General features: G+C 44.9%; 1 long non-coding RNA gene across 1 annotated transcript; it reads left to right on the forward strand.

The window, feature by feature from the left end:
* The first annotated feature begins 382 nt into the window (after window positions 1–382).
* LOC126490846 (uncharacterized) lies at window positions 383–11795 on the forward strand. The gene is made up of 4 exons (XR_007589259.1): window positions 383–705; window positions 6940–7573; window positions 9580–9666; window positions 11431–11795. It is a non-coding gene; the product is annotated as an uncharacterized lncRNA (long non-coding RNA).
* Window positions 11796–13092: the final 1297 nt, after the last annotated feature.

A 13092-nucleotide genomic window follows, 5' to 3' on the forward strand; every position in this document is an offset into this window, starting at 1 on the left:
GAATATGCAGTAGTTTTTCTTTCTGGGTCTGAATTAGCTCATGCAATAAAATATTTTCTAGTTTTATGAATTTACATAAATATTTTATGATTTCATTTTTCTTTAAAGCTGAATTGCTGTTCTTTTGGGAGGGTTCCCATCTCCTAAAAGGCCCCTGCTGTAGAGGCTATAGCCTCCCACCTAACCTGGGAAGATCACATTTCCCAGAAGCGCTCATTGTTCCACGAAAAGGCCACATATGCACAAAGAGTACAGCGTCCCGCTGGACCACATTTCCCAGAAGCACCCAGCCTTGGTTGAAAAAGCCACACATGCGCAGGACACACATTTCCCAGGTGTGCCTAGCCTCCTTTAAAAAGCCGAAGACGCCATTACCCTATCCTGTTCCTCACTGTCATCACGTCCCTCCCCCCCCCATTAAAGTTCGGCCATGTGGGATCGTCGTGTCTCGTGTTTCCTTTCCGATTCTGAGGAAGAAACATTTTGGTGCAGTGTGATTCTTCGATCGGCTTGCCCTGGACCCGAGGCCACGACTCCGGTCTTGGTGTCATTGGAGCTGCGGGCCTCCCTGGGATGCAATCGGAACAGAGGACCTATGGCGACCCCATGTGTTCCACTTGTCTGAACATGGCCCTGCGCGACCACCACCGGCTGATTCGTGAATTTTTCCTTCGGCTAGCTTACCGCCCCCTTTACCCGGAGATTGTATGTTTGAGCTCCTGGCTTTCTCTGGTGTTTCCTGGGGTCGGGCACTAGTGTTCACTCCCGGCTTTTCATCCTTGGCTGAACCCATCTCATCACCCGCACCTGGAAGCCCAGGGCTTCCAGTTCTCCCTTTTCTCTTCCTTTTCTGTTCTTTCCTGTCTTATACAGCTCGGCCGCAACGTGCGGTCCCAGCCTAGGCTGTTTCCCTCCTACCCGGGACTTTGTCTCCCATCGGAGGCTGGAATCGATTCAGTCAGGATATAGCACTGCCTCCTGCAGACTCGGAAGCCTGTTTGCAGGACTTGCAGTGTTCATTGCATCTAGCCTTACGGTTTCAGGTGCCTTTTTGTGGGTGTTTTCACGGTTTTAACTACGGGTGCGAAGTCTTCGAAAGCTGTCCCCCCCCATCCTCCCCCCCCCCAGGCGAGCTATTGGATGCCCTTCGGCCTCACACTTTAATTCCTTCCCCTAAGTTATCCTCACTCGTCCGTCTCTGCTCAAAGAAGTGGCCCAGGTATTCCTTAGAGGGTAATTGCAAATGGCCTCCTAACTGCTCCTTTGACCCTGACATTTTACAGGAGTTAGCTAACTACTGCCATCGTTCAGCCAAATGAAAGGAACTTCTCTATATCATGGCTTTCTTTTACATGACCCTTGAAACTGACCCCTCCGTTGTCACTCATTGTTCACCTGCTCACATGTTTTTAGCTATGCCATCTCCCCTGGAACCCTCTGCTCCTGCCATGGACCCCGTGGACGAACCTCCATCCCCCCCGGCCTCGAAGAGCCACCTCCTCCCACTCTGCCCGGTCGAGCGACACCTCACCTATGCCTCCTTCCTCCAAAGTTTCTTCTAGACACAGGAAGAACTCATCTGAGTCTTCCCCTCATAATGCCTCTAAACATCCCACTTCTAGGTCTTCGGAAGTCCCACGTAAATCTTCTTCCAGGTCACTTAACAGTTCTCCTTCTAGGTCCCCCCAAAAATCCCGTTCCATATCTAAAAGGGCCTCACCTAGCTCCTCCAAATCCGCTTCCTCCCGCTCTCTCTCTCCCTGCCACAGGTCACGCAGGCAGCCAGAAGCCTCTTCATACTTATCTTCCCCATCCCCCTCCCGCCCTACTCTGCCCCCTCGAGCTTACAAAGCCCCTTAGGGTTCTCCTTCCTCCCGCCGTCTTGCACTGGCACCTTCCTTCACCCCTCCGCTCACGCATTCACGTGCCGCCACGTAGTCTAATCCTAGCCAAGCCAAGCCTGCTGCCATTCTGCCGCTGAGGGAGGTGGATGTTGCAGACAAATTGGTGAGGGTCCATGTCCTGTTTGCCTTTTCCGAGCTTTCCCATATATCCAAATTGCTTGGATCCTATACGTCTAATCCTACCACTTTCATAAAAGAATTCCAATATATAACCCAATCATACAACCTTACTTTCCATGAAATTTTTATGATCCTGTCTAATAACTTATTTCCCGGGGAGCATAGGCGAGTCTGGCAACAGGCCAGACAACACGCGGACAAAGTTCACCAAACTCTAGCCTCCTATCCTCCAGGGTCAGAGGCAGTCCCAAACCAAGAACCACACTGGGATTATAACACCCCAGGTGGGATCTTGGCCAGAGACTGGTTTTTAACTTGCCTCATGACAGGTCTCCGCAAGGCTGCCCTCAAACCGGTAAACTATTCTAAACTCTCAGAAATTATTCAGGACACTAAGGAAAAATCCTTCTGCATTTTTGGAACGCCTTACAAAAGTTCTGTTGCAGTTCACAAACCTGGACTCAGAATCCCCCGAGGGCACACAGCTCCTCATGACCCATGTCTTCAACCAATGTTACTCAGACATTAAGTCCAAGCTCAGACGTTTGGAGAATGGTCCCCTTACCACACAGGCACAGGTCCTGGAGGTGGCTTTTAAAGTGTACCATGTGAGGAACGACAAGGCTCCTAATCACTGCCACGTGATAACCACACCTGCCCGGCCAGGCGAGGTGACAGACCCGACTCATCCTGTTCGTGTTGCCCCACCCCCGCCTCACAGGGTGCATGAGCCACCAGACCCATGCTTCCAGTGTGGTAAGACAGGTCACTGGGCCCGGGGATGCCCTAATCCTCATTGTGGCCCCAGGGACCCCTGCCCAAGGTGGCACAGGGAAGGTCACTGGCCTGTAGACTGTCCTCGTGCATTTGATGACACGGGGGCAATGGACCTAGAGAATTCCCAGGCTGACCTATTGGGCTTGGCCCTGGAAGACTGAAGGTGCCTGGGCTCCTCCTCTAACAATCCGACTGCCACACCCATCTGAAACCAGGAGCCATGGGTACTTCTCACTGTGTCAGAATGGCTCATCTCATTTTTCTTGGACACCGGAGCAACGTATTCGGTTCTGAGGGAATTCTGGGGGCCAACTTCTCCTTCAAACTCCCCTATTGTCAGGTTAGGGGGACAGCCTTATTTACCTCACCAGACTCCACCTCTCAATTGTGTGTTCTGAGGTATTTTTCTCACTCATTCATTTCTAGTTTTACCAACCTGCCCAGTCCCACTTAAGGGAAGAGATCTTCTGACTAAGTTGGGAGCCTCCATTTCTTTCGTGCCCCTCACTTGCTTTATTCCAGATTTGTCAGTGATGCAGCTGCTTCTTCTCCTGGCTCCATAATCTTCTGACACTAACACGTTCTTTTCTCTTCCAGCCTCCCAAGTGGATCCTCTGGTGTGGGACACCCAAAATCCCACCGTTGCTAAAAACCATCCCCCCCGTTGTTATTCAGTTAAAAAAAACCCACCAAGTATATTACTCAAGCTCAGTACCCCCTCTCTTCCCAAAGCCTCAGAGGACTAAAACCCATAATTTCTGACCTTTTGAGAAAAGAGCTGCTCCGCCCCACCTCTTCTTCCTTTAACACCCCTATACTGGCTGTTAAAAAAACTAACAGGACTTATCGTCTGGTTCAGGACCTCCGGCTTATTAATTCTGCTGTTGTTCCTTTGCACCCAGTCGTCCCTAATCCCCTCACCCTTCTGTCTAACATCCCTCCAGGAACCTCCCACTACTCAGTTTTGGACCTCAAGGATGCCTTTTTCTCTATTCCTCTCAGCTCTCAATCGCAAAACATCTTTGCCTTCACCTGGACAGATCCTGATACTAATTCCTCCACACAACTAACCTGAACCATTCTCCCCCAGGGATTCCGGGACAGCCCACACCTCTTTGGCCAAGCTCTGGCCTCTGATCTGCTCTCACTGTCCCTCCATAAATCAAAACTGGTACTCTATGTCGATGACATCCTGCTGTGTAGCCCATCTTTGGAGACCAGCAGGACTGATACTACTGCCTGATTAAATTTCTTATCCAAAAAGGGCTATGGAGTCTCACCTTCCAAGGCTCAGTTGTCTACCAATCAGGTAACGTATTTGGGGTTAACCATAACTCCAACCCAAAAGGCTATCACTCTGGAGAGGAAAAAACTAATTCAATCTCTTACAGTTCCTTCCACCAAAGAGGAGGCCTTATCGCTCCTGGGAGTGGCTGGTTTCCTGCGTTCCTGGATCCCCTTCTCCCTCCTTGCCCACCCCCTATATGAAGCAGCTCTCGGCTCTCTGCATGAGCCTCTTCTCGATCCCATTACCAAACCCTTTTGGAGACTCCAACAAGCCCTTACCCAAAGCGCCAACTCTCCATCTTCCAGATTTAACCTGCCCCTTTTCTCTTTACATAGCAGAGAAGGAGGGCTATGCCCTGGGGATCTTAGGACATCAATTGGGACCTTCTTTCACACCTGTAGCTTACCTGTCAAAGAAGATGGACCTCACCACTTGGGGCTGGGCACCCTGCATACATGCTTTGGCAGCTGCTGAACTTCTTATTCGTGAGTCAAAGAAACTAACCTTCGGAGCACCCACCACAGTCTTCTCTCATCATAACCTGTCCAACCTCTTAACTTACAAAGGCTTACAGACCCTACCCCCTTCTCAAGTTCTTTCCCTTCAGGTGGCACTGGTGGAAGATGCCAGTCTCACATTTCAATGCTGCCCACCCCTTAATATCTCAAAACTTCTACCTCAACCTAATGCTAATGATTCCCCATCCCACTCCTGCATTGAGGTCCTAGAGGACCTACTACCTCACCCCTCACATATACAGGAGGGCAGGCTGTCGCAGGCTACTCATACCTGGTACACGGATGGCAGCTCCTTTCTATGTGATGGGACTCGCAGAGCAGGCTATGCCATAGTATCAGACATGGAGATAGTTGAGGCAAAGGCACTCCCTGCTCATACTACTAACCAGCAGGCTGAGCTGATAGCTCTCACCTGTGCCTTTCAGTTAGCAGAGGGACAAGCTTTAAATGTTTACACAGATTCTAAATATGCATTTCATATCCTGCTGTCTCACATGGCTATCTGGAAGGAGTGCGGGCTTCTCATGACAAAAAGAGGATCTATTACTAACTCAGAGCATATTATGGGCCTACTAAAAGCTTTCCATCTCCCTAAAGCTATAGGAATTATTCACTGCCGGTCTCATCAGTCTGACAGTTCTATTGTTTCCAAGGGAAATAATGGGGCTGACAGAGCGGCTAAGACAGCAGCACTCCAGAGCCCAGATCTGCCTCAGTTACCTCAGGGAGTCCTTACAGCACAGCCCACAGCCTCGCAGACACCTACTGACACCCAACAGATCCTGTCCTACCTACACCAGCTCTTTCATCCTAATAACAAAGCTCTACTTCATTCTGTCAGGTCTCACCTTCAACCCACGCCTGAGGATATCAGGTTCCTAAAGGCTATCACTGCCTTCTGTCAGATCTGCCAAAAGTCAGATCCCAGGACCAAATACCATAGCTTCCCTTTCCCTACTCACCAGGCCAGAGGCTCCCTCCCGGGAACTGACTGGCAGCTGGATTTTACTCATATGCCCACAGTCAAAAAAATTAAATATCTCCTGGTCTTGTTGGATACAATGTCTTGGTGGGTCGAAGCCTTCCCCACCACTAACAAGAGAGCCCAGACAGTCTCTGATGTGCTTCTCCGAGAAATCATTCCCTGGTTTGGACTTCCAACTTCTCTTCAGTCAGATAATGGCCCTGAGTTTAATTCTCAGATTTCTCAAAACCTGTCTAAGGCCCTTGGTATCCTATGGAATTTCCACATCCCGTACCACCCTCAGTCTTCAGGTAAGGTAGAAGGAACTAACCACTCTTTGAAGGACACTCTCATTAAAATGTTACAGGAACTTCACCTTGACTGGGTAAGGCTCCTGCCTCTGGCTCTTCTCAGGCTTAGGACTCTCCCAAAGGGCCCCCTTTTCATTTCACCCTTCGAACTCTTGTATGGGTGGCCGGTTTTAACCCTCGGCCTCCCACCGTTAACCTCTCCCCTTCCTGACCACCTGCTCACCCCCCTACTATCCCATTTATGCTCACTACTGTGGGACTTCACAGATTACTCGTTACCTCAAACATGTGCTAACACATGTCCACCACCGGTTAAAATAGGAGATCAGGTATTATTCTCACCTCCAGGCCAATGTCCCTCACCCCTTTCCCCTACATGACATGGTCCCCTCAGAGTAATTCTTTTAACTCCCAGAGCTGCCAAGCTCGAGGGAACTCCTCACTGGATTCACCTGTCACATCTTAAACTGTTCACTTCCACGGCTCAAGACAATCCTCCATACACGGTAATTCAGACAGAACCTTGTTCTCTTAAGTTCCAGAGGACACCAAGTTCAGCCCCCTCTACTCCAGTCTAAGGGAAATAGTGGTCCCATCCTTCACTTAATCCTCTTGTGCTAACACACCCTCCCTTCTCCTCTAAATTTCTAAATAAATATCCAGGTGTCGTTACAGAAATCATCAGACACGGCGCCAAAGGTTCAGGTGGTAAGCAAATTCTTAACAACTTCCTTGACATAACAGGTATGCCACTGACTGCAGCAGTGTTTCCTGCATGTTGAAGTATGCATGGTTAAAATCTGTTTCTTTTAAGACATTTTCTTTAAGCTCCAAGAAGCCAGCCTGACCCACCTGAACGAAGCAGGCCCAAATGGAACAAGTATCATTAATGGAATAAGTATCATTCAATTTTTTTTTTTACCATTCTTAACCCCAAACCTCCTAAAGCCCCCCTACCCCAAATCTCCCCTTTAATTTCCTAAACCTCCTAAAGCCCCCACCCCAAATCTCCCCTTTAATTTTTTTTCTCTCTACTAATGCAACTTTTGTTTTCCAGCATCTTACGATGACCCAGCTACTCAAAAGCCAGACAGATGTGAATTCAATCAGCTACCTCAGAATGTCAGCGAACAGGACATGATCAACAGGACATCACCAGGACATATCGGATATTCCCCAGACCCCTCGACACCCAAAGCCAGCAGGAAGCAGTTATGAGAGACCGGGCTACACCCCCATTCCCTACCCATTAAGACCCTCACCCCCCAATTTTTTAATAAAACCAAAAGGATGGAATGTTGTTCTTTTGGGAGGGTTCCCATCTCCCAAAAGGCCCCTGCTGTAGAGGCTATAGCCTCCCACCTAACCTGGGAAGACCACATTTCCCAGAAGCGCTCAGTGTTCCACGAAAAGGCCACATATGCGCAAAGAGTACAGCGTCCCACCAGACCACATTTCCCAGAAGCACTCAGCATTTGACAAAATAGCCACACATGTGCAGGAAACACATTTCCCAGGTGTGCCTAGCCTCCTTTAAAAAGCCGAAGACACCATGGCCCTACCCCTTTTCATCCCCAGTTCCTCACTGTCATCACGTCCCTCCCCCCCATTAAAGTTCAGCCATGTGGGATTGTTGTGTCTCGTGTTTCCTTTCTGATTCCGTGGAAGAAACAGCATGAATAATATTGATGGTATATATATATGACATATTTTTATTATCTATTCTTCCACAAGCTACAGTTGGGTAGTTTCCTTCTCTTAGTTCTTGAGAATAGAAGAGCCACATACAGTTGAGCAAGAATCTGTAGAGCCTGAAGCTGAGTTTTGTAAATGTATTCACTGGGACTGGGCTCCACAGTACTGCATTTGATTCAGTAGAATCACTCCTTGGAGTACGTTGGAAGGACTGGACATCCTACTCCACAGATACTTGCTCAGTCACATTCATTGCTGTTCTAACCACAACAGATAGAAAATGGAAACAACCATTTACTAAAGTGGAGGTTTTAGGTTCTTCTCCAAGATCCATGACATCACTAACCCTGGGAAGTTGGCTGAGTTTCCATTATGAGACATGATTTTCCATCTAGTGATAGTGGTTGGTTATCCCAAACTTATGCTGGGGTATAGTGCCAGGCTGCAGTTTGTTTTCGTTCATAGGTGTCAAAGCTGGATAGGATTGTTGGTTGCTTCTTTCCTTTGGAAGTTTACATGATATCTTCTCATATCATGAAAGCTAGTCTTCAAGCAGAAGGATTTCTTTCTTTCTTTCTTTCTTTCTTTCTTTCTTTCTTTCTTTTTTTTTTTTTTTCGAGACAGGGTTTCTCTGTGATTTTGGAGCCTTTTCCTGGAACTAGCTCTTGTAGACCAGGCTGGTCTTGAACTCACAGAGATCCGCCTGCCTCTGCCTCCCGAGTGCTGGGATTAAAGGCGTGCGCCACCATCGCCCGGCAAGGAGAAGGATTTCTAGTCAGTTCCACCTCCGTGACTGTACCAGTAGAGAAAGGTAGGCCCATTTTTCACCATTGTCTGGTGCGAGACTAACAGGCTAAATTTGCACCTTCCACACAGGAGGTGGTCGCCTGGCCTTTTTGAAGCTAAGTAAACTCGGAGCCATCTTAACTGAGGTGGTCAGGATATGATAAGGTGATCCTGTTCCTTCCATTTTAACTATGAGGTCTCCTGGGGAGGAGGTCTTTTATGACGACATGACCAAGTGTTGACCTGTAAATGTGACTTGAGTCATCCCGATACCTAGGCAACAGAATGTTAATGAAGCAACAGAATGTTAATGAAGCCTTTTGTTATCTGCTCCCCCAGTTTACAATTATAGAAAAAGTTGTGAAAAAATCAACATGGGTTATTTCAAAGAATCTCTGAAACTCCCTCCTGAAGCTGTCTTGTGATTTTTCCCTGTCTCTACCCTGGTGAGAAGTGTTTTTTGTTGAGGCTAGTCCTCAACAACAGGCCTCTGAGCCTGTGTCTGAAGGGCATGGGGTCTTCAACAATCACACTGGCCTTTCAACCAAGGACAATAGAAACAGCCTATAAAGCTGCAAGAGTCTCTTAGACAACTCTGACCAACAACTTAAAAGAGGGCTTCTCATGCTTGCTGTTGGGGCTTTTGTTAGGTAGTCTTTGGCTTTTGGAGGGAGCATTGCCAGTCAAGATAAAAAAGTTTCTTTTAAACCACTTTTAAAATATATGCGAAAACTTCTTTTAATACATATGTGACAATGTCTTTATACACACATATAACAAACTTATATGTGTTATACACATTTTAGGTAGATAATTAATAATATGATTGCATATTACCTTTAACAGCAATCCTTACTGTTATTTTACTCTCTTTCCCCTGTTTTCTGTATTCTTTTTCCTTTCCCTCCCTAATTACAGCCCTCTATTTTCCCATTTCTTTGATCAGATCACTTGATTTCTGCTATTCATCTCTCTATTGATCCCCCACCCCTTATCTACCACAGTAACAGTCCCTTTTCACTTTTCTGATTTTTACTGTTATTCTAGGATATGTGCATTACATTCCAAATCTGATGATAATTCAGAGCTAGGAATCTCATATGAGGAAGTACATAATATGTTTGTCTTTCTGGTCCTGGGTTACACCACTTAATGTGATATTTTTTGAATTCTATTCATTTACCTGCAAAGTTCTTAATTTCATATTTCTTTACAGCTGAATGGGATTCGGTAGTGCATATGTGCCACATTTCCGCTATCCATTCATCAATTGAAGGACATTTAGATTGCTTCCATTTCCAAGGTATTTGAATAGAGTTGCAATGAACGTATCTGAGCAAGTGTCTCTAGAATAGGATGCTGGCTCCTTTAGACATGTGCCAAAGAAACAATTCACCACACTGATTCCCAGAATGGCTGGAACAATTTGCAATCATACCCATAGCAAATGAAAGTTCATTTGATCCCCACATCCCCTACAGCATGTGATGCCAGGTTTTTTTTTTATATATATTTGTTTCTGATCATGTTAAGACAACAATTCACAATTTATTGGCATTTTCTTAGTTGCTAGGAAAGATGGACAATTTTTGAAATAATTCTTCACTATTATTTTTCTTTGAGAATTCACTGTTTAGGTTCAAAACCCATATTTTGCATGGGTCATTTGTTTTTGATTTTGTGTTTAGACATTTTTGTTTATCTGGATATTAATCTTTTGTCAGATGTATAGTTGGCAAGGAGTTTCTACTATTTTGTGGGTTTCCTCTTTACCCAATGATTGTTTCCTTAGCTGTGCAAAAGCTTTTTTAGTTTTATTAAATTCTACTTATCATATGTTGACCTGAACTCTTGGGCAAATTAAATCCTAGTCAGAAATTTCTTTTCTACATCTATATCATGTAGGGTACTGTTTCATGTACCAGTGTCAGGGGCTCATGTTTAATTTTTAGGTCTCTGCTCCACATGGAGCTATTTTGAGAAGATATGTGTTTAATTTTATTCTTCTACATGTCGACATTCAGTTTCCCCAGCACCATTTATTGAATATACTTTCTTTTCTCCTATCTATGTTTTTAGAATCTTCCTCAAATCACATGCACTTATGTTTGGGCCTTTGATTAACCTTTTTTTGCAGGATTTCTTGGAATTTGTCCTACAGGTTTCATTGTGTTCTATTGCCAGTTTCAGCAGTTCCAGGAATTTTTTCTTGATTATTTATATGACTCATTTTATCATTCAATATTGGATCCCATGACCTTCATGAGTTTGTGCACTTACTGGAAATTTGTTTGCTTTTGATTTTTTTATGGCCTTATATTCAGGTAGCATACATGATGTTATTAGATTATTTTTAAAGTGGCTAAGATTTGTGTGTGTGTGTTTTCCAGGGTGTTGTATGTTTTAGAGAAAATTCCATGGACTGGTGAATGGCATGTATATCCTTTGGTATTTGTATGGAATATTCTGTAGATAACTGTTATATTCCTTTTATGTAAGATGTCATTTAAAATTTATGTTTCTTTGCTCATATTTTATTCATACAACCTCTTACAGAAAATTACATATGAAATGACTTATCATGTAAGAAAGTGCTTGGTTATTACAAATAATGCTGCTATGAACATAGTTGAACAAATGCTTTTGTCATATGATAGGACATCTCTTGGGTATATTCCTAAGAGTGGTATTGCTGGGTCCAGGGGTAGGTTGATCCCCAATTTCCTGAGAAACCGCCACACTGATTTCCAAAGTGGTTGCACAAGTTTGCATTCCCACCAGCAATGGATGAGGGTACCCCTTTCTCCACAACCTCTCCAGCAAAGGCTATCATTGGTGTTTTTGATTTTAGCTATTCTGACAGGTGTAAGATGATATCTCAAAGTTGTTTTGATTTGCATTTCCCTGATAGCTAAGGAGGTTGAGCATGACCTTAAGTATCTTTTGGCCATTTGAGCTTCTTCTGTTAAGAATTCTCTGTTCAGTTCAGTGCCCCGTTTTTTTTAATTGGGTTAATTAGCATTTACAAGTCTAGTCATACTGATGAATATCTTGCATATCACCATAGAACCTTCATCTAGCGATGGATGGAGATAGAGACAGAGACCCACACTGGAGCATCGGACTAAGCCCCCAAAGTCCCAATGAGGAGCAGAAGGAGGGAGAACATGAGCATGGAAGTCAAAACCACGAGAGGTGCACCCATCCATATAGACAGTGGGGCTGATCTATTGGGAGCTCACCAAGGCCAGCTGGACTGTGACTGAAAAAGCATGGGATAAAACCGGACTCTCTGAACATGGCAGACAATGAGGGCTGATGAGAAGCCAAGGACAATGGCATGGTGTTTTGTTCCTACTTCATGTTCTGGCTTTGTGGCAGCCTAGCCAGTTTGAATATTCACCTTCCTAGACCTGGATGGAGGGGAGAAGACCCTGGACTTTCCACAGGGCAGGGAACCCTGACTGCTCTTTGGACTGGAGAGGGAGGGGGAGAGGAGTGGGGGAGGGGGGGTGGGCGGGAGGAGGGGGAGGGAAATGGAAGGCTGGGAGGAAGCAGGAATTTTTTTTAAATAAAGAAAATGAATAAAACACTATAAAAAATAAAAGGAGTTTATTTGGGAAAAAGTGCTTGGTTATTCCCATAACATTTGTGCCAATTTTGCACTAGTGTATCTTCTAAGAAAATCAATGTTGTAGATCAAAGGGTTTGTAGGTGGGAGAGCATGAGGGAGTGGGTGCCTCCAAGGAAGCACTGTCTTTCAAACACAGCAGAACTGATTTACATATGAGTTTACAGAAACTGGCACAATGCACAATGTCTGTACAATTTCAAACCAGATAAATCTCTAACACTGAGAAAGAATAGGGAACACAATATTGCACTCATAACTATGAACTTATTTACTATTGAACCTGTTAGGAAATGGAAACTAATTTTCTTTTTACCACACTCAAGTGCAAGCCCCTTGCCCAGGAGTAGTTGGCTAACACAAAACTGATTCCATGTTTGTTGTTTATTTGTGAACCACTTTTTCATTTTGTTTTATTTGGATTTTTATCTTACTAGACTTCTGGTTTTTGTTTTTCAGGGAGAGAGAGAAACAGACAGTGCCGGGGGCATTGGGAGGGAGAAAGATCATGAATTCGGGTGTGTAGGGAAATGGGAGATGTAGGGTAAAACGTATGAGCTTACTTCCCGGTTTTGAAAACATACCAATACCTGAGCTCATAAACCACCAATGCTTGCACTCTCCCCAAGATCAGGACGTGAAATTCCACCAATCCCTAACCCTGGAAATCTCACCCTGAAAAACTCTACCCTCAATTATTCCCATATACACCTGTCTCCCACTTGATTCTCTGCTGCTTCTCTCTAAAGCAGAGGCAGTCACCCTCTTGTGTCATGAAATACATTTCTTGTGTGAGGTTTGTTGTGCAGTGTGACTTTGTGGTATTCCTTGTCTTCTGATTGCCTCCTTTGGTTTCTAACTTCCAGGATACCTTTCTCTTTATATCAGAGACATTTGAATTGGAAAATCCTTCTTCTTCAGAGTTATAACACAGGAAGATTTTGGAGGAGTTGAAGAAGGGAAAAACATGAACAATATATACTTATGAAAAACAATAAAAATATTTTTAATGGGCCTGGCATCCAAACAGAGAGTTCTCAAAAGAAAAATAATAGCTAAGAAATAACTAGAAAATATTCATTGTACTTACTAATTTAG

This window comes from Alexandromys fortis, unplaced genomic scaffold (genome assembly GCF_014885135.2).
Source record: "Alexandromys fortis isolate MF-2015 unplaced genomic scaffold, M_Fortis_MF-2015_v1.1 scaffold_246, whole genome shotgun sequence".
In the NCBI taxonomy this organism is placed as follows: Eukaryota; Metazoa; Chordata; class Mammalia; order Rodentia; family Cricetidae; genus Alexandromys; species Alexandromys fortis.